The sequence below is a fragment of the Cyanistes caeruleus genome, chromosome 9, assembly GCF_971803275.1.
Source record: "Cyanistes caeruleus chromosome 9, bCyaCae1.hap1.1, whole genome shotgun sequence".
NCBI classification, from domain to species: Eukaryota; Metazoa; Chordata; class Aves; order Passeriformes; family Paridae; genus Cyanistes; species Cyanistes caeruleus.
In genome coordinates, this window is record NC_141709.1 from 24,401,624 (window position 1) to 24,424,328 (window position 22,705).

Here is a 22,705-nt window from a genome sequence, read left to right on the forward strand (position 1 = left end):
GAACTTTCCAGGTTTTCTTCAATTACAGTTTTTCATTAAAATTATCCTTGTAGTATTGCCTTACTTTCTTCATCCTGTGTCATTTCATTCTGACCTAAACCCGTTTCTCAACTATGAAGCTAAAATAACTACTACCATTGTGCAGTTCCCTTTCTCTGTGAGATTTGTCTTGCCTTTGCCTTATCTCCAAATTCATCCAAATGAATGACAGATGTTTTTGCATGGGCTGGTCCATGGTTTTATGCTGCACAGCACAATAGGACCTCAGCTTTCATCCTTGACTCTGCAGTGATTAACATTGTGAGTAACATTCCTGGAGGATACTGGGTTATTCTGCTGGCAAAAGATTATTCTGCCCTTTCTGTGCAGTCCTTCTGCCTGTTTTTGCAGTTTTGCACGCTGTGCTCTTTGGGTAGCTCTGAGCTTATGAGCCACTGCCTTATCTATCCTTTTCCTTCCATGGTAAAATCTATTCATCCTCTAGACCACCATGTCTCCCAGTATGCTGTGGTACTGCAGTGTGATACTACAAGTATGAAAACACTTGTCAGCTCACTCTGCTGAGCCACTGTTCATGATTTCTGTAACTGTCTGCCTCAGAACCTGTAGGAACTATTTGGCAGCTGGCTGATAACGATCTTACTTTAACATTTGATGTGATGCCATGTTTTTTGTATTTGGAATGTACATTGGAAACAGCAGAAACGAGTTTTGGCTGGAACTTCAGTGCAATCTTGCAGGCAGTAAATAACAAAAGCCTTTAACAGGAAAAGAGAATCCAAACACTTTGTGTTCTGGGTTAGCTTATATGAATCAGCAAGTCTGTGCTGCTAAATAACAAGATTGGATTGCTAAATGTAACTCAAATAGTATAGCCATGTAGAGACATAACCCATGGGATTCTGCTCCAAAACTGATCTACAAAAAACCAGCAAGCTGCCTCCTCTTTACATAGCTGAACCCTGAGCTGGCACTTTCTCTTTTTAGTATTATTACAGTAATGTGCTCCTTTCTCCTCTTGTTTATACTTGTATCACTCCTTTTAGTCTCTCGTAAAACTGCTATTAAGTTCATCCTTCTCATTTGTCATACTTTCAGTGACAAGAGCTGCCGCCTTTCACTAACTCCCTCTTTTCCACCCTATTAAATTCAGGCTTATTTGCCTCTGCAGGACTCTGTGGACAGTTACTGCCAACCACTTAACCATCAGCTGAGTTAAACGTGAAATCTTTTTGTCTTTCCAAGGAAATCTGGGAACATTTTGACAGCTCACACAGCCTGTTTGCGAGCCTATAGTGAATTTAACTGCAAAGATAAATTATTAGATGATACTTTCCTGTAAAATGTTCAGAATTATTTAATCCTTGTATGTGGGTACCTGAGACTAGGGGAAAAACAAGATAAGGCAGAAGAGAGCTCATCTGTCTGGCTGAAGGAAAAAGAAACTAGATTTGAATTGCATATTCTTTGTCTGCCAGATGTTGCCACAAAGTACCCTAGGAGTTTGAATGTGGTAAGTCTGAGCAGCATGTTACGTAATGCATACACTAAGCGCGAAATGGTGGGCATGAACCTGCCTTTGGAAGGAGGAGAAATTCATCTGTGGCTCTTGTGCCAGAGCTCATAAGCCTCGTGGGGAGCTTTATTCCCTCTGGCATGGCTCTCCTGCTTCTGGGACCAGGCTCCTACCTTGGTGTAGCTGTGCATGCCAGGTTGGTCTCAGCAGCACAGCTCTGTTACATTATGTGGACGTGCTGCGAGGTCTCTGACTGTGAGGTGCATTGGAGTGTCCATTGGTTTTTACATTGCATTTCTCATTGTGCTTGTTAATCAGGGGGAGGTGGAGTCTAATATGTTGTGAGCATCCCAAAGGACATGTCTGGGCATTGCAGAAGAGTAAAACCACGCTTTATTAACAAATAATAGAAATGCACAACAGGGATGGAAATCATTGTAAAGCAGCCATGGTGCTAATAGAATGGAGGCTATAAAAGTTACAGTTCAGCCTCATGGGAAATTTGTAGATGTTGAATCCTTTGCTGCCTTTGCTAGTTCTTCTTACAATTTTCATTTCTAGATGCTCTGAATTATATTGATGAGGAGGGAAGAGAACCCCTTACCTTTATTGCATATCAGTTTGCAGACAACTGGCAAAACCTCTTGACCAGAGGGAAAGTGAAGAGATTTTCTTCTTGCCTGTGTTGGTTCAGTGTAGTGTTCTACTCCTTGAACTAAGCAGAAAAGACTAATAATGGAAATTCTTGTAAGGTGTTAATTTAATGTGGTGTGTCAATGCCTTCTGCAGTGCTCATACCATCTGAGTTTAAGTGGTGCAACTCTGAATTTACTGTCTTGGTTTGCCTACTCTGAGGAGGTAATAAAAGAAAAAAGCCCAGTAGTTATGTCTGTTCTTTGGTATTTGGAAGGGTGAAGGAGAAGCTAGAATAATTCAATTACAAGCATAAGAGCTCTGCCTGCTGGGACCTGTGCCATGGAAAAGTATAGATTTAATTTTTTCCTAAAGTGCACATCTGCAAGTGCTGTAAAGTGTACTTACAGGAGGAAGGAAGCCAGCTGAGGTACCAGAGCAATAGTCAGAGTGTGTGTCACACCCCTGCAAGCACTAGGAATTATGTAGGAAAATAAGCATTAGCAGAGCTCTGTGGAAGCAGTCAGTGTATTCCATAGCAGACATTTAATAGTCCCATTTAATAGTTGACATTTCCGCAGCGTCTAAGGTGCTTATTAAAAGCACATCCATTATGGATTATGCTTCAAAAAGGAGGCATTTGTGGTCATGGATCCCCCACTGCAGTGTAATATTAATGTTGGTTTTTAAAATTTATTTTAAAAGACAGAGAAGAATGTTCCCAATGAAGGTATAACTCAATAAATCTTTGCTGTGTGCATGATGCTTTACACTGCTGTGGCATAAATGTGCTAAGAAAAAATGCATAGAAAATATTTTTACAAGCTGACTCTGGTTTCTTTTGTGATCAGTTTCAGATCCTTGACTTTAAACTAACATTTCCAAAGTTTAGTCTATATCCATGTTTTATGGATATAGAACCTAGTCTCTCTTTTTTCTTTTTTTTTTTTTATCTATATATGCTACAGAGCTGTGAGAGATGCATGCATTCAATACCTCAGAAATCTAGGACAAAGTTTCATAGACTTATTTTACTTAAATTGCCTTAGAAAACTGAAGTCTGGGTAGCCTATTTTGAAAATATTGACCTCTGTGACTGAAAGCTGCTAAAGCACAAAATTTCACAGTGATGGAAAGGCATTCTTCACGCTGACCATCCTTTCCAATGGGGTAATGGTTATGAACAGTTTAATAAAACTTACCTCAAAATAATTTCTGAGTCACTCTTGGCATAGAATTATTCAAGAGAAAATAGTCCAAGTTGTAGATGGTTTAGGAGTAAATTTATTTGGTTCCTGCTTTGCAAGCAGGCAAAGGATTAAGTTCAGCTTCCTCCCTCTCCTGGACAGGGAAAGAAAGCGAAGTGAGGGCTAAGGAGTCTAAGGTGCTTCCAGAAGGAGATAACATGATCCACTCTAGGATGGCTGCTGGGAAGCTGGAGGGACAAATTTCTGGAGGAAGGGCAGTTCTGTGCTCTGTGGATTATAGAAGCAGGAGTAGTTCACAGGTTTGCCAGCCTTTCCTTTATCACTGAATTGTGATGTTTGTGTTGTCAGGAACCTTGGCCTCATCAGAAGGATTCTGTCTGGGGTTGTTATAGTCCTGAGTGAGCTACCCACTCCTTGGATGTTCACAGACTCTTTCATGTCTGGGAGGCTCTGGACTCTCAAGTGTTTTTTGGACCCAGGTTTTAATAATAATTGTGGAGAATAAAACCTGCCATCTAGCTGCCAGCATAACCCAAGTGCTGGCTGTGCTTTCTGTTCTCCAGTCTCTTGCTTAATACCTTTTGTCAGATCAGGTGGATTGATGCTGAAATGGTGTAGAAAAGAAGCCTCAGATCAGATAAACTGAAGTCCCCATTGCTCCCATGGTGTGTTCGTATTCAATTAATATTCAGCTTTATGCTGGCCAAGATGGTTCATGAGTATAAATTATGAAACCAGATCACATGTCTGGGCACATAATTTTCAAATTTCTGACCTCTCTGCCAATTGCTGCATTTCATGAGGTTGTTAGGAAGCCTTGACTAATACAGGGATTATTAATTATTAATATGACTCAATCACAAAAGTGAAGCATCTTTCCTATTTATGCTTGTTAGCTGCATAGGTTGCATGGTTCTGTAGTTTGTCAGATGACTGTGCTGAGAAGTAGCATAAAAAAAATCAAATCAAAACATTAGGGAGAAATAGTTGTCACTTTTACTGTTTCCTTTGCAACACAAGTTAACATTTTAAGCAGTGCCATAGTGTGCACGCTCACTGGACATGCTGGGCTCTCTTGTTCTTTTCATCTCTGCTCTGTGACTGTCCTTTTGTCCTTGCCTGCAGCAGCACTGCTGGCTGTACCCTAGCCCTGAGTCTCCCAACACAGACAGTGGTGTCACACAGCTCTGGTGCTAACTTATTTATCAGTCCTATCACTCCCTTTAAACTGTGAAGGTGTGGAATGGTGTTGGGTGTTTGCATTCGTAGGAGAGCTTTGACTAAATGGCAAATACCTTGGTTATCAAAGTATCCTTGTGAGTGTTATGCCAGGTAAATATGCCCATTATCAGTGGGATGACATTAAAGCTACAGACTTCCAGTTTTGTTGAATGTCAAATTTCAACTGTGATTTCCAGAGGATGAAATCCTATTTTTATGCATTAATCCAGTTTTCCTGAGCTCTTCATGGCCAAGCATTAGGTCAATGGAATAGCTATGAGTGGTGATCAAATTAAAGCCTTTTTTTTTCATTTTGTAATCTTGCCACTTGATTAGGGTGATTGAGGTCAGCAGGAATTACAGCAGTTGTATAAAATGGGGTTTTAGCAGACCCTTGTTTCTGTGATTTGACCTGGATAAAAATTGAGATCTTGCAACTTTATTGTTCCTTGCTTCACAGGGAGAAGGATCACAGCATCACTGCCTAGGTGGGGTGGGCAGGGACCTCTGGAGATGATCTAGTCCAAACCCCTGCTCAATGTGGGGTCACCTGCAACAGGTTGCTCGGGACTATGCTCAGTTGTGTTTGAACAACTTCTCTACACAGCCTTTTCCCATGTTTGACCACCCAAGCAGTGTTATTGATTCCAATGGAATTTCTTGTATTTCAGTTTTTCCCCCCATTGCCCTGTGTGTTGTGCACCCCTGAGAAGAGACTCTCTGCCTGCTTGACTGCCCCTGTCAGGTGTTTATGCACACTGATCAGAGCCCTCTGAGCCTTCTCTGCTCAAGGCTGAACAATCCCAGCTCTCTCAGCCTTCCCTCGTGGCAGATGCTTCAATCCTTTAATCATCTTAGCTCACTGGACTGGTTCCAGTGTGTCTCTGTCGAGGGGAGCCCAGCAGTGCCCCAGCCCTGCAGCAGAGCCCCCCTGGTGCTGAGCCAGGGGAAGGGTCCCCCCACCCTGGGGGCTGTTGGCTGCCTTTGCCACAAAGGTGCAACTTTGGCTCGTGTTCATCTTACCCACCAGGACTCTCATCTTTGCTTGTCATACAGCCTGTGCCCCATCTCAGTGATACCTTGAATAAAGGCCTCATTCATCTTTTGAGTTATCTTTCTTCCTTTGGTTTCCTTAATTACACCCTTGCTAATCATTTAAAAAGAACCCCATTGATCAAGAAGTGGACTGCCACGGAAGCTGTCACTAAAACTGCTTGGAGGGTGGATTCTTTGTCATGCTTCTGCCCATAGTAGCAAGTATTTTTTGTAAGTTAGAGGCATTTTGTTTTCATTTGTACAGACAGGAAGGAGGTGGAGGATAGAGTGTATCTCATTGAATCTTTGGCTCTCCTTCCTGTTGCAATTTGTAAAGCTGCTCTCCTATTTTTTGGCTTTCAAACCTCTTATGCTGAGGACCTAACTTCAGAACAGTAAAATATCTCTGAGCAGTGTCTCTGGTCTCTCTCACACCACTAAACTAATCAGTACTAAATCACCCATCCTAGGCTGTATATATCCAGGAATTTCAAAGAGGCTTAAGAATGTAAAGATTGAGCTGCTAACCAAAATGGGCAACCTCTCATTAAAATCAGACTTTCAGCTGCAGGAACAAAAGAAACAAATGTATTACATAAACTCAGCAATAGACTTGAAAAATCACAACTCAATAAATATGCTCTACTAGGAAAACTCTTTAAAAGGAGTGCTAAAAATAGACCTTTAAACATCTAGGTGACCATGGTGTGACACAGATCAGCACGACTCCTGTAATTCAATGTGATGCAGTGTGAACCTATTTGAAGTTTTGCTATCTATGTAGTGGTTCAAAACTCACAATTCAGTGCTCTTTTCTTCTTTGCTGTGACCTGTTGCATCACTTACAACAATTCATTGTGTTTTCCTTATACTGCCTTGTGTCTGCTTTTCCCCCTCCATTTACAGGTGTTTTGTTTTCCCTGTCTTCTTTTTGCTTGGTTCACTGCTAAGCTTCAAGGACTACTCTCAGATGGCTTCCAAGCAGACTGTAGAGGTGTGACTCTGAGATATGGTTTTAAAAAGTAAACTTTCTAGTCCAAGTCACCTGAGAGCCTGTCCCATTGTCTGTGGAATCCTGTGTTTATGAGGTTTTTCTTATGTCTTCCTGGTGGTGTTTTCTGAGCTGATGTAATGTGACTTTACAGGAGGGGGTAGAATAAAAAGTGTAACAAATTAAAACTGGTGGTCTTTAAGGTTACCTCAGCCAACAGCCTTTACCACCGTCAAGCTGGCTCTTTTCATAATGTGTTTTTTTCACTGCACTCCTTTACAGATCCCTCAGAAGCTCTTTCACTCCAGTTCTGTAAAGCCTCCTTTAGAAGGAGGCCCCAAGTGCTCGGGCATTGGTCCTGTGCTCTTTCTCTTACTCTGTGCTAAGAAGAGGTAGTGGCACAGAAGACCTGCATGTCTGCAAACCTACATCAGATCTGATTTCTGAAAATAAAATCACAGCATGTCTGTCTAGGAAGGACAGGTTTTCTATGGACAAAAATGTGATGCATTTAGTTTGCAGGGGAAATACCATAGGTGTGTACAATTTAGTGAATGTCAGAAAAGTAGTAAATTGCATTAATATTAGACCTTCTTGGCTTTCAATTAAATGGAAATAGATCATGTTTCAAGCTGGTCTCATATTATATACTTTACTGAGACAGGACCTGAAAGAAAGATGTAACATCATAAACTAATTCTAATACAGAAGTAATAAAACTTCTGTAGTTACAATAGATTTTTAAAAAGGTAAGAATGTGAATTCTTGCTCTTTAAGATATTGATTTTGAAGCTGATTGGGGTTGGGAAGAAATGGTGTCTCTGGTCAGTTTATTCCACTATGGCTTAGCACAAAGTTATTTTACATTTGTGGGAAGTATATTGCTGGCTTTTGTTTTAGGTGGGATTGCTTATCTGATTTGGTGTAGCCTTGATGTTTGAAGTAATACATGTCCTACTGTCATCTAATTGAGTAAAAACATGTGTGGCTGCACACATCTTATTTGTAGCCTTTTTCCAAACCTACCAGCTAATCTAATCTCTGTTAATTGTTTGACTGATTTCAGTGTCTACCAGAGGTAATTTGTCAACACTTCCCACACAAGACTGGATTTTAAGTCATTATTGCTGGATTAAACCATATGTATTCCTATGCTTCCTGCAGGCCCATAGGGACAACATGTGAATGTCTGAGTCAAAGCTGTACAGAAAGTGGGAGAGTGTCTCAATGGTCACCTACATTTGTGCTGGCAGATTGAGACTCTGAAGTTGCTCAGTTGGCCAGAGTTGTAGTAGCACTTCTCTTCTTCCTGTGCCTGACTTGTTCACGTGCCAGTTCTTTGACAGCTGCAGGACATTGCTATGGAGGAAGTTTTCCTGTGTCTGAGCTTCATTCCCACGCTAGCTAAAGCTAAAGAGGACTAATGTGGCTCGTCATTTGTGTCTGGACAGACCACATCTCCGAATGAAATGTATTTTTGAAAGCTGGTGTTTGACTCCTTGTGTGCAGCTGCTGATGAACATTGGCCCTTGCAAAAGAGCAGGAGAGGATCTCTCAAAGCAGTTGGTCGCTGCCATAATTGCTGTTTCTTGTTCTGTGCAGTCTGTGGATGTAGTGACTTCGTTTTTCACCAGCTGGAAGCCCAGACCATTTCCTGAGTGTGTCTGTGCATGTGTTCTGTTTCCAGAAAGCAGCTGAGGTTTATGTGTACGGCCCTTCAGTCCAATACAGATCATAGAACTATACAAGGGTTTGGGTTGGAAGGGACCTTAAAGATCATCTAGTTCCAGTCACCCCTGAATTCTTGCTCTTTAAGGTATTGATTTTGAAGCTGATTGGGGTTGGGAAGAAATGGTGTCTCTGGTCAGTTTATTCCACTGTGGCTTAGCACAAAGTTTTTTACATTTGTGTGAAGTATGTTGCTGGTTTTTGTTTTAGGTGGGATTGCTTATCTGATTTGGTGTAGCCTTGATGTTTGAAGTAATACATGTCCTACTGTCATCTAATTGAGTAAAAACATGTGTGGCTGCACACATCTTATTTGTAGCCTTTTTCCAAACCAGCTAATCTGAGGTCCCAGCAGCAACACCTTCTGCTAGACCAGGCTGATCCAAGCCCTATCCAGCCTACCCTTGAACACTCCAGCCCTTTATCATCTTTGTGGCCCTTCTCTAGACTCACTCCAGCAAGTCCATTTGGGATTTGTAATGGTCCTGTCAGGAATTATAACGTGCAGAGAGAGCTTTTCAGTCACAGGCCATAAATCTGAAATTTCCCAGCCATCTTAGTGGCCAGAAACATCTTAGGGAAAGCTGTCCTCTGTGAACACAGAAGGAGGCTAGGCTCCTTATGAGATGGGAGAGGCAATACTGCCTGCAGTACTTCCCAATTTAAATGTTGCTGAGTGGTCTGCCAGGCTAAAAAGGAGAAGGTGCTCACCTGGTGGGATGGAGCAAGTGGCTTGAGGTCAACATCAGGGGAACCACTTGGAAGCTTTAGGAGATACAGTATGATAACACATAAGGAACATAATAAAATGATGAAAAGACTTCTGTTGTACAGATGTGGAGTGTACTTCCTACATGAGAGCTGCATGAAACAAACTTCATGGTAACTTCAGATCCCAAAGGCAGAATAAGGAAAGACCTTGAGGGCAAAGAGGGATTGAAAGGTAGGGGACAGTGTGATTACTGAGGCAGCTGGAAGGAAATATGATCTTTCATGGGGGGTCTTCTGGTTGGGCTGCACTGAATTTACCTTTGGCTTTTACTACAGGGGAAAAAAGGGAAGGGAAAAATCATTGATAGAGTCTTTCTGCATAATATGTTTCTACTTACATGCATCAGAACAAAAAAGATTCAGTTCTTTGTGTATCAGGTCATGTACCTGGGCAGTTCCTTGCCAAAGCTTGTGACAGCTGCAAATTGTCTGTACAAATTCCAGAGGAGTCTGGACAAACATTTGGAGGAGGGATCCATTGCTGGGAGGGAAAGGGGGTTGCTGATTAGACAAAACCACATCAAGCTCAGGAAATCCACTCAGCTGAAAATGTTTGAAAGCTGTGTGAATGTTAGGGAGGAAATATTTTATCTCTTTGCCCTGTTCTTGCTTTACCTTGGACATCCATTTTATTGCCATTTTTGGGAAAGAGATTTTGAACTCTGATCTGCCCCAGCAGAGTCTCACTTGCATCCTTAGGAGGGATTTTCCTTGCTGCTGGGCAATCAAGCTGATGAATTCTTAAAAAAATAATCCCAAGCTAAAAAATCAAACAACACTTTCTCCCCCCCACCTCCCTCCCTCAGAGACAACCAGTTCTGGCACAGTAACTGTAATTACCAGGAGAGCACAGCTCTGATCCCTGTGCCTGTCCTGGGCTTGGTGCTGGTGGCTGGTGCTCGGTGCTTCAAGGTCACTGCCCTCAGATCAGACTCTTCACCTGCATTTCAAGAAAGGTCCATGATAGCTTTCAGTGGGTGATAACAGGGAGTAGAGCAGGCAGTTTGTTTAGATTTAGGCTTTGCACACATTCAGCATGCTCTTGGTATCAAAAGAAGTAAGTAGCCATGGGATGAAAGCTCCCTCCAAGTGTTACAGATTCTCCAAAGCTTTGCTGGCCCCAGGCAGTTTTGGAAGCAATTTGTTGATACTCCTGCACATCAGCCTGTTCTTATTTCTGCTAGAGCTGCTCTTGTATTGTTATTCCTAATACCTATTTTCAGGGACATACTAATCCCTTTAACTAGGACCACCATTTTTCAAAGTTCAGCTGATAAAAATTGATGGGAGTGGACCTGTTCTGCTGCCTCTAAAGCTTGATATCAGCAGAGGGGCTGTCAATTTGACTCATTCCATGACTGGCCAAGATATTAAAATGAAAACCATTGCTGCAGAGCATGTATCAGGTTGTCATGATGGGAAAACATGCACTGGGAATACTCAGAAATAATTGCTACAAGGCAAATATGGTAACATGAGTAACCTGATGTGTTAAGAAGACTGGTTACTACACAGTTGCTGTTGTATTCAGCAAAGTGCTGATTGTCTCTGAAAATCTTTTGTCACTTGTACTCTGTGGTTTAGACAGTGACATTTATGCAGCATTGATGTGGGAATCTGCAGGTTTTGTGGTGGTGTTGGTTGTGAATGTCACAGCCAAGTGCACTTAGTCTGCAGCTCAGGGAAAGCAAAATTTCCAGTGGAAACGTACAGTTTTAGGAGGGCTGAGCATGAGCATTACAGGGCCAGAGAGAGTAATGTGGGATAAAATTAGTTTTCTCACTCCACAGCTGTCTGTTTGAACACTTGCCCTAGGAGCACCCATAAATACATGTGGGAAGTTCTCCTTTTGGCCAACAGCATTGCTGTTTTGCTGGCTAATGCAAATCTGCTATTTCTCTTGTCATTGAGATCAGCAGATACTTGGCTAATGTAGTCCTTCAACTTTTCTGTTTAGACAAGGAAATTTAAGAATATCCTGAGTTAGATGGTGTTGTGGGCTTTAACTTTTTTTAAACTACTCTAAGTTAACATGGGGAAATTATTTTTAGAAAAAATAACTGGGAAAAAATTTGAGGGACAGTCACCATATTTTATAGGATTTTCTTATAGCTTTGAAAAAAAAAAGTTATTATTTATTGCATTTATTTATTTATTCAGTGGCTGAAACATAACTTTCTTGTTAATTGTTCTATTGTACCTCTGTAAATTCAAAGAAGTGAGTAAGCATTTTTTGATTTATTGGTGGGTAGACATATTTAAGACTAAAAGATATTAGAAATAGCTGGTGGTTAAGATTACTTGTCATTTATATTATGATCTTAGTTTTCTTTGCAAGTGCATTTCAAAGCCTTCACTTTACAGGCTGAGAGCTTTCATGCCTTTTTTCAGTCTTTTCCTAACAAGGTGATTGTTTTATCAAAAGTAAGATTAAATGAGAACAAAATGACTGCAATTTGTCATTTTAATGGAGATATTTCTTGCCCTGTCACACCAAGCGTGTCTGCTTCCAAAATGTCTGTAGTGAAAAGTTTAATATTTTTAAGAAGTGAAAAGAAAACACAGAACACCTTCTCTATGACAGACGTAAATTGAAAGTAATTGTTTGTGGAATGCCATCTAAGTGGTTAGACAAACATAAATGAGCAAATAAAAGAATGAGAAAAAACCCCAAACAGGATGATGTTAAGAAAATACAGTGAATAGACTGAATTCCAGGCCGAGGCAGAGACTAGCTGGTGGAGGCTCTAGAGCACAAGTTCTGTGAGGAGCTGCTGAGGCACCTGGGGGTGTCTAGCCAAGAGAAAAGAAGGCTCAGAGGGAACCTCATCACTGTCTACAGGATGAGGGACTGAAAGGATGTTCTAGTGTGGTGGATGTCCTTCTCTTCTCCAGGATAAGAGGAAATGGCCTTTAGTTGTGTCAGAGGAGGTTTAGATTGGATGTTAGGAAAATTTCTCCACTAAAATCAAGGGAGGTAGTGGAGTCACCATTCCTGGAAGGAGCTAAAAGACATTTAGATGTGGCACGTGGGGACATGATTTAGTGGTAGCCTTGGGAAGGCTGGGTTAATGGTTGGACTCCATCTTAGAGGTCTTTTCCAACCTCAGCGGTTCTATTACTCTTTTGTGTCTCCCTGATGGATTCATGGAGATGCTGAATTACTCTCTGTACTTTGTTCCACCCACACTCCAAGGGTATGGAAGACTCCCGGGTGTGGCAGGATTTCTGTGTCAGCTGGCAGTGCTGTGCTGGAGCTGCTTGTGTTGGTTTGCCTGAGGGGGTCACTGGGAGAGGATCAATTGTAGGAGTGAGCTCATTGATGCTTTCTACAAAGGCTGAATGCAGTTGACGCAATTGAACATTGCTACTGGGACAATAGTAGTGGATCAGCAGTGTTCACTGCTCTTTGTAATATTCAGGAGCAAATACAAATGTCAATGATGAATATGCCTGCAGCATTTCTTTGGTTTGGAATTGGAATCACGCAGACTGCACTTTGTCCATGTGCTATAGCTCCCTTTGATAACAGCCAAAGATGTGTAATTTTAACTTCAGCCGTTGTCTTGTTTTCTTTCCCACAGCTGTAGGAGAAGTGCTTTCTCTATCAAGGATACTGAAAGAGAAGGCATATTTGTGTGAGGCTTTTATCCCCCCATCTTCACTGTAACCATTTCCTTAGTAGCTAATAATATTTAGTATTTATTTCAGTGACTTACATAAATCTCAAATGCATAAACCAGCAATATCATTTTTTTCTGCAGTTTTTTTCTTGTGGGAACTTGTTGAAATGAACTATCTCATTGAAAAACTCCATTCCTGGAATAAGGAGGACTGTTGTACCATTCTTCAAGTGGAGCAATAAGAACTGGGAGGGTATCCCTGCTTTGATTAGTGAGTCAGGGTGGATATCAGTTCTTCCAGGAGATTTATAGCATTTTAGAGGGTAGGCTTTTAAGAGCATCAGGTATCTATCCTTGTGCTTCAGGTATCTATCAAGCCTCTCTGCAGAGCCCTTTGAAGTTACTGGGGCTGCTGTTGTTGTTGCATGGTCTCTTGCCATATGTGTGATGAATTTGGACGTGGGGACACAGCAGAGCAGAGGACTCTGGTTGGAAGAGGCCAGTGAATGTGCTGGGCTGCAAGGGCAGGCCTTATTTTTCACACCTGTTTTTCAGGTAGGACAGAAGAAGTCCACATGGTTTGTGGTTTTTTACTTCATCAGAGTAATCAAGTCTCACCTCCAGTCTCTTTTCCCTGCCTAATCTCTAACTCAAGCCAGACACTTTGTGTGTGGGATGAGGAGAGGATGTAGCTGTCTGTGCTGGCACTGTTTGCAGCTTTCTCCACAGCACCCACTTGCTCTGTGAGTCAGTAAATCCTTTTGGTTTTGTCAGGTGGCCTCTTGCATGGAAACTGTTCAGTGTCCAGTCTCTGTGCCTTATCTCTGGAAACAATACCTAGAAAGAGGTTTTACAAGATCAGAGTCTTACCCTTGTTTTGTTAAAATACTTGTTTATTTTTAAAACTATGGGACCAAAGGGGAGAGGCGTATATTAAATAGTGCTGATATTATCTGGAAGATTTTAGTGCATGTTGCTTTGCAGATCACCACTCTTAGGCTAAGGGCTGGAATTAATAAGGTGACAGAGGAGCCAGAAAATAAAGTGAAACTGGACATGAGGTCCATGTCAACCCTATTAAGTATTATCTCCAGTTACAGAAGTACTTTCTGGCACTTAGGGGGATAGGTCCCTCTGAAAATACTCTTTCCACTTGAGCTTTTTGGTTTTTTTTTTGGTCAGGCTTTCAGTGAAATCCTTGGAGGTTTTTGCATCTGGTTAAAGGAAGAAAAAAGCCTCTGTCTGAATCTTAAATAGTAATAACTGGCTGCCCCCACTTTGTCCTGGACTACAATGTGAAGTCTATTGTGCAGCAGAGAAACAGAAATGCATCTGGAATTTTTCCCATTGAGATTGATATGGATCTCATTAATAGCAGCTTTGTGATCTATCTGTAACTGTTTTTCAGCAAGTGAAATTATTCTGATAGTAATGATACTTTTTTGGTGTACATTCTACAAATGCTCATCTAGTTGCTGTACCTAGGAGATGGCACCTAAAGCTACATTATCCTGTTTCACCTGATAGAAGGAAAAAAGCTTATTCTCTGGTTGGATGAATGATGCCTTGACGTCTTGGCAAGCTTGAAAATCACACGACTGTTCCTTGAGCAACTTCCTACAAGAAGGAGCATGACAAGCTAAATTATTTAGGCCTTAGGAATTTGTGCAATGGAGGACATTTCCACTCTCACTGTTTAAGTTAGGATGTCAATCTGTTGGACATCTGCAGGGTGCAAGCCATGGTGTGGATTCCAGCCAAAAAGCATTGTCCAATTTCCAGGTGTTTGGGGAGAACTGTGCTTGCCTGGCATCTCCTGTGCTTGCCCAACACCTCCTATGCTTTCAGTCCCTTCTTGTTTCCACTGCAAATTTTGTTCTCATTTCTAGTTCATATCTTCCTGTTTTATCAAATGAACCACAGACCTGTTGATACGGTCATTGCTATGCCAGTTTTTCACATGAAATCCACATTGTGATAACTTTAAAAAAATTGTTTTGAAAATAACTGACAAAAAATTGTAAGAAGCATCATAGTGGACTATCTGTATAACTGTCTTTGAGCATCAATATGCAAAGAAGATTCACTTCTTGTCTTTGTTTCTTTGCATTTAATTATCTGCCTGTCTTCTGTGCTGCAGGCAGCTGTGGGAGCAATACCTTCTGAAGACTTTTTTTTCCTCACTTTTATTCCTTTCCTCTCATTTTCTGCTGGTGTGTGAAAGCAAGCTTGTCCCTTGCCTGTATTTTCGTTGGGGAAACCCTCTCTGGATCACCTTAAAGTCACTGTAGGGAGCTGCTCTGATGAGAATTGCAACCTGCAAATAGTCAGTAATAATGAGTCAGGACAGAAAATTCATGCAGTTGAAAAATAATGGTTTCTTTTTATTTGTCCTCAGGTTTCTGAGCATTTGTTAGTTACTGAGGTCTCATTTCCAACTATAACTCTAGAAAAATATTTTTTTATTTGCTGTGGGATTTTTTTTAACATGAAGGCTGAGATTCTCCCAGAAGTGTGATATGAGGAGCTGTGTCCTGTAGAACTTTTCAGAATATTCCCTTATGTGTAAGAAAATCAGAAGAGCTCACAAGACTTCTGTTAATGCAATGTGTATTTCACAACAGACTAATGTTTTCCATATCATGTTAATAGGAATTTTTTGTCCAGCTTCTAAAATGGCATTGGTCATTCCAGAAGTGTATGAGCCTTGAAAAATTTAAAGATTATTTTCACTCAGATGAGTCCATCTCTTTCAGTTACAATTATTGAAACATTGATGTTTCTTCTACCAGAATTCTCACTCCAGTAAGACTTACACAGGGAACTTTTGCCTCAAGTGAATTTTTGACCTGGATAAGAGCAACGGGCCAGAGGTGATGGAACATCAGGCATTCATAAACTGAATGAGTTATGAAGTCCAGTCTTCTATCTATGCAGACACCAAATCATACAACCCCTTTCACAAAATGACCAAGCTTCACATCAAGTAATTTGTTTTGTGCTTTCCTGTCTTCATTAGCTTCCATAACAAAGCTGTTCTGGATTTTTTTAAACATTGGTGACCTTATTTTTGTCTTTAGCTGGTTGTATCAGGATCGAGTCACACTCATTTTGTGCTTGTTCATTAGCTTCAACAGCTCTTTCCCTTCTGTGCCACGTCCCCTGTGCTGAACATCAACAGAGCAGTCACATCTGTTCTGTGCTGAGCAATATGTGCATTTTTGGCTCAGCTGATGGTGGAAGGCTCTTTTTTCATCACTGTCCTGTTCCCTACATATATACCCATTTCTTTACAGCATTGAGTGTTCCAGGCTCCTTCTGCAGTGACATGATTACTTGTACGAAGGCCACTCAAAATTTTACTATTCCCTCCAATGATCTGAAATCTGAAGATATATCAGGATAGGTGTATACATTAAATAGTGTGGTAGGAGAAATGAGATCAGAGGCTTTTGAAACAGAGAAGTGCCATTTGTTGTGCTCCACCATAAGATTGCTGGCAGCTCAGGACAGTCATACGTGGCCAGTGGTGGCAAGAATGAGCAGTGAGTGGCAATGACAGGGATTAACTTGTTCTGCAAGAAGGATAAAGAGAACATTAAATTTGCTTTATAAAAGTAACATGCAGGCACTGCATTTAACAGACCGGTTAATTAGCGTGATGAAAGACAACAGGTCCGTGTTGGGAGCTGTGCCCCTCCTTTGCAGTCTTCTGGAATGTGTTAGATCTTCACAAGGAATCTGCCTTTTGGGAGTGCAGTGTTGCACAGCAGCAGACCCTACATGACTGCTCTCCAATTGGTGTTTGTTAGAACACCAGTTCCTGTGGAATGGAAATCCCATTCCTGTTCCAGTGGAATATTAACAGGAACATAATTGTACTAAAGTCTGGCCAAGCGGCAGAGTTGCTGGCTGGCATCTTCTGTGGGACCTCACTCTTTCTTCCTGGGAGAAGTATTGGACCTTTCACCTTCCCTCTTCATGTCATTTTTTGTTTTCACAGAAGGCTTTGGAAACCCAGGCAGTAATTGCAGTCTGCTTTCGCTCACCTTCATCATATTTCCAAATACCACATAATCTCATCTATTTGGCTCAATGCTCCCTCAGAGTTCTTGAACCCCCCACCTGGCTTTTAGTAGGAAAAATGAGCTGTAATTCAATCTTGCATCATTGACAATAACACATGAGAAACAAGCTATGACACTGAAATGATGTTAGAAGACTGGTTTTTAAACTAACAGAACCTTGTGTAGTTGAGAAGTTAGCTTTTCACCCTTGCATAATTGTGTTTTGTTATTAGAGAGTTTTGAGAACAATGACAAATTTTGCATGTTGTCATGTAAGCTGCTCCATGAGGCAGGTCAGGACAAAGTTTCTGCCTGGTCTGAATTTTATAGTTTTGTTTGGTTTTGGTTTGGGCTTTTTTTCCCCGAGAGGAAGCCTACCTTTAAACCAAGCTTCTTGTTATTTTTGTGCATGCATGTGTTTTTTTTGTCTGAAATGTTTGGAGAATCAGTAGGAAAGTGCAAGGATTTCATCAGAGCAGGCAAACTGATTTATTTTCATCTTTAATATTTAGTTTATCTCAAAACTTTTCCAGTCCCCATGACTAACTGCATTATATAGTTAAGCTACTCTCGACACTTTGTTGGACTTTATGCATGTCAGAACACAGTCAGTGAGCAGGAGGGACTGAGGCAGTATTAAATCATTCTTTGATTTTTGTGCCTTGGTGGTGCCATAAGCCCAAGACATTAATGACTGCAGAAAGGTTAAACTTTACGTGTCTTCCTGTTTATCACAAAGGTGTGGGGTACAAACAGAAAGCACTCTTGGCAGGCAGCAGGCTGGAAAATACACGTGCTGCTTATCTACAGTGATTGTACTGAAATTTGATTACCATATATGAAGAGAAATACTTAAGAAGTGCAAGAAGTCTGAAGGGCAGGTCTTGATTCCCAGCTACAGCAGACTGTAACTTGGCTACTTGGTCACATCCTAGCAATGTTAGCCCAGTATGAACGTGGTTTTAGATGAAATAGGCCTGTGCAGAACTTCAAAAGATCATCTATTTGCATTTCCCTCTTAAAAGGAGGCACAACTGTGGCTATCTGATGTCTAATAGATATAAACTTGTTAAAAATATTACAGTCAAATCAGAAACTGGTGTAGTTGATGCGAGTTCTGTCCAGTCCAGTCTGGACCCATGTCCAGACAGTAGATTTCAATGTGTAACAATCCCAAGCATAAGAAACATTTTTTTAATGATTAAGTTTTCTTTGCTGCATTTTAGGACCGGTGTTAGTACTTCTCTTTACCATGGAGATTCCGTCTTTCTCTTTTGCCGCAGCCTTGTAATATTTAATGGTTTATAATGTCCTCTTCCAGTTTTTTCTAGGACTAAACAAAGCTTTTTTTTTTTTTTTTCCGAGCTTTCCTTGGACATCATGTTTTCTACACCTTAGATCTTTTTCTGAGTCTCCTCTGGCCTTTTTTCAGTTTGTTCTTGTTTTTCACATGAGGCCCAGAATTGGACATAGTCCTTGAGTTGATGCTTTCTGATCTTGAATAAAGTAGAGTATTTAACAGGTTTTACAGCTGTGATAGTTACATTTTTCATTCATGATAGGATGTTTATCTTTCCGGCAAGAGCGTAACAATGTTCTTTGTATGAACCACAGCACAGAGGGCCTTTTAAGATACATCTTGGAGCAGCTGGTCCAGCTCTAAATAGAGCAATGAGCAGGCAATGAGAAAAGGTCTGCACTGATGAGTTTAAACAACCTACTAGGTGATGGAGAGCAGAGGGCAAGAAGGCTGAAGATGTTCCAGAGTGCCTCAAAGGTACAGAGCAATCACTCCTGGGGAAGTAAGCAGGGATAATTGCTATGTGGTCTGTGGGGTTTTGGTTCAGTTGATTTTACCTGCCCTTTGCTTATGGAATGAAGCCTGTTCAAAGCCATCTTTTCAGAGTGGCGGTGGCATTTCCTGCAGAGCACTCTTGTGCTGCTGTGTAATTCAGTGGTGTCACTGTGGGGAGTGGCCAAGTAGCCAAGACCTTTACAGCCTGAAAAACTGTTCCTTAGTGCTAGGTTGTCTTTACCATATTATTTTAGACTTCTGCAGTTTGTTAAGATCAGCTTAATTTTTGGCATGATCTCTGCTGTTAAAGATATTCTTGCAGACATCTTTTTTTTGGGGGGGACTCATTTGCTGGTATAGGAAAAGTAATATGTTGGTTGCAGGATGGGGTTAATCCTTATTAATGTGGTTTCTTAATTTTTTCAGCTTCTTGAGGAATCTTTGAACTGCTTGGATTTTTGACAGAGGATTAATGTCAATAAGAAATGTAAAATCAGGATATCACAAACCTCCTCATTCCTATGCTGTCACACCATGCTGCTCCCCAGAGAAGGGAGGCAAAGGAGACAGCATACATCTAGGTCTCAGTAAGGAAAAATGAAAAGGTTAGTTTAGATTTTCTATCTCCATAAATGCCTGTGTCAGGCTAATGATTCAGCAACTCAGGAGCTTCAGTTTGAATTTAATTAATAACATTGGTAAATTTTGTACCTTCTGTCTAACCATGAATGCTTTTGACCATCAGCAAACAGAAGACAGAATTCATGCCAGAACAAATAAATAATTTATTTGTGTGGTTTTAAAAAAGAGAAAGAAGCTGTTCCTGGCCCTTTACAGTGCAGGTGTGCAGGTTCTGCACAGCATTAGGTTCTAGCACTGTTTTTTCTAGCTTTTTTCTTTTAGCTTTCAGTTTTCCAGCACTACTGATTCTCTTTAATTAAAGAATAAACAAAAGCGCAGGTCAGCTTAAAGGAGGATGTCTAAAAAAAGGGAATATCTGAAATATCTGAAATACAAGCTTATAGCTTACTGGCTGCCAGTCTGCCTTTCCTTAGTGTTGTGGTAAGGTCTTCTTAACTCATTCAGGAACTTGACCTTGTCTTAGTCCCTCCTCATTAAAGCCGAAGACATGTAAATCAGTTTATTTATTTTACTTTCTCTGAGATACAGCTTTTTCTCTTCTACACATTTATGTATTAATTACCTGGAAAGCAGCAGATAAGGAGTAGGGACCAGATTCTAGTCAAGATTTAATGTCTGAAATTGTCCCATAGCTGCCTTGCAGAGCGACTGCAAGATACTTTGGGAAGTTAGTGCTGCTTATGCCGAGTACCTCAGTGCTCATCCAAGAGGAGCAGCTGTGAAGTGGTCTCAATATCAGGGACAAAATGGAATGGCCGAAAAACTTGGCTGGGGAGCTTCTGGCAGGCTAGCTCAGCCTTCAGAAACATTTTGGGGTCGCAACTCTTCTTGTCAGGGAGGGAGAAACTGGAAATGTACCGTTTTGTCACATAAGCCAGAGTCACATAGGCACAAATATATATCACATTTTTGTGTGATTATAGATTCCTGTTTAAGAACAGTTTCTGGCAGAACACTCACTTCCTTTTGCTGTGCATGGTGACAAATTGTTAGAGATTTTATTAATGTCTTTGTATGAGGAATTCAAACTTGAGAACTGGGAGAGACTTGTTTTGTACCTCACAATTATCATGTCAAGCATTTAGTCCATTTAGATGTCATTTGTGTTTTAGCAGGGTATGCCATTCAAACTAGAGAATGTAGATACTTGGCATTTCTCTCTCAAATTACACAGGTCATAAGTGTGTGCCACAAGCAGCCAAATTCCTCAACTTTTCAGGCTGTACGTGCAATGAGATCGCATTATGTCTGTTCTGAAATTTGGGGTGGGGTAGAGAGGAAGCACTTAAAATTTAAATCTGAAAAATCTAAATTTTCACTTTCTGCGCCATTTGCTGAAGGAGCACAAACCTGTTTTGGGTCTGGAGCAGTGGTTGCCAGTGAAGCCAACCTGCCTTTAGGCAGCTGTGACAGGCAAAATGCAGCATCCCGTACCAAGCTGCTCAGTGCATGCAGAATTCTAGCATCAGTCGGAAACATTTGCTTTTTCTGTTTGACAAACTCCTGTGCATTCCTTGGGATGCATTTTAGGTGCTCTGCAGAGAGCAGTCCCATGGCCTGTTTGAGGAAAATCCCAATGTTTCCTGAAGGGTCCTGGAATATGCCAGATGCGGTTCAGAGCTGAGACAGAACAGCCGTGCTCCTGGAGAGTCTGGCAGACAGCATTTCCCTGTCACTGCTGGACATCAGCACATGAGCTTACAGCATTCAGAATTTCTTAATATTTCCAAAACAGAATTACTTGCAAGATTTATGGGAGCAAAATATCTTCTAACTTGCTCCCTTTTTTCCCATATGGATATAATATTTCCCCAATACTGTTCTTCCTCCTTCTTAAATGAAGCAAAAGTATGAATTAAAAATCTGTTTCCCTGGCCCTGTATACAGGAGTATTAAGTATTACCAAATAATAGCAGCTAGTCTAAGGCTATTGTGTTCTTTGCTAGAAAAATCCCTACATTTACTTGTAGCAAATATAATAAAAAGGTCAATGGTCATTTCACCCTTTTTGGCATCACTTTGCTGCCCTGGTTGTTACATGCAGAAGCGATACCATAGAGCATTGGATCAGTCATGCCTTGAGCTTCAGCTGATTTTGGGAACTCCCCTGTGTTCCCGGTGGTTCAGGGAATCTTAGGAGGATCTGACTTTCCTCCTGGTTTTACCAGGCACCTTGTAAATGGGAGTCTGCATCGGGGAGAGGCACTCCTTACTCCACATCATACTAAGCTGTCTTTTCCAGATTTGCATGTATAAATAACACCAGCTTCTGAGTTAGGCCTGACCTTATAGCCTGTGCCTTCTTTCTCATGCTGTGCTTTTGAACAGGTGAACTGAGTTGGCAAAGGTTTTATTTACATTGCAATGAGTATCCTCTTGCATCCTCTTATTTCTTGAGGAGAGAAAAAAACCTGTTCATATATGCATATTCTGAAGTGTCCAAATTTTTCCTGGAGACTGCATGTCACTGCAGCAACCAGAGTAGCTTGGTGACCTTGCAGAGCAGCCCCAAGGTGCTGGTGAGCCCCAGGTAATGTCCCTGTCCCCAAGGTCCCTGTTCTCCCCAGCTGCTGCCTGGGGAGAACAGGGACCACTCTGTGGGACCTGGCTTCTACTGAGAGTTCAAGGGGTGGCTGTAAAGGAAGGGCTGTGAACACCTGTGCTGTAGCCCCTCAGTTTATAAAAGCTCTTGCATTGCATGACAGTCCTGCAAAGATTCCTCCTGTTGATGTTGGAAGGAGGTGGAGATAAGTCCCTGGAGAACCCCCAGGGAAACATAATAATTATGCTTTGGTGCACCAAGATGTGTGAGAAAACACTGAACTAATTTGTCAGGTTATTTAAGCTTTTAGGATATTTTCAGAGTAAATGTGTTACAGTTAATACTGTATTGTTCTTTATTTGTTTTTAAATAGGCTTGTGGGGTGTTTTTATTTGAAAGTTTTAGAAGCTCTAATATATCTAACATACCTCTTCCACCTTTTCCCAGATAAAGTTATATATATGCTTTTGTATTCTCAGCTCTGGAAAAACATTCCTTTCCTTCTAGATCAGCCATGTCATATGTGCATCTTGCTTTTATGGTTATAGATGATCTTATTAAAGATTGCATGAGTGGATGTGAAGCAGTATGCATGGGTGAATCTGAGTCTTCTAGTTTTGTTAAATATCTTGGGCTCTTTCCCCTTTCCATAGATTTCTGCATCTGTTATTTACTGGGCATCTATGATAGGACTTCACTTTGATCAGTTTGTAATTTAGATTTTGTTCCATTCTTTCCTCACTGTGCTGCTGTTTGAAATTGTTGCTCTGTACCTGGCTGTGGCACAGTGTAGCTGAGTTTATCCTAAATCATCTAGTTCAAGGCCAAAGGTTATCTGATTGCTTCAATAGTTGTGTGCTGAGTACAGAAACAGCCTGGAGGGAAGCTAAACCCGTGGATTACATCTGTCCTGCTCCCATGTGTAGGTTGGCC

The 22,705-nt window shown here is 41.1% G+C and overlaps 1 protein-coding gene across 19 annotated transcripts in view; it reads left to right on the forward strand.

The window, feature by feature from the left end:
* ST3GAL3 (ST3 beta-galactoside alpha-2,3-sialyltransferase 3) overlaps nucleotides 1-22,705 on the forward strand; it is a 182,491-nt gene that overhangs the window by 87,717 nt on the left and 72,069 nt on the right. The window lies entirely within an intron of this gene.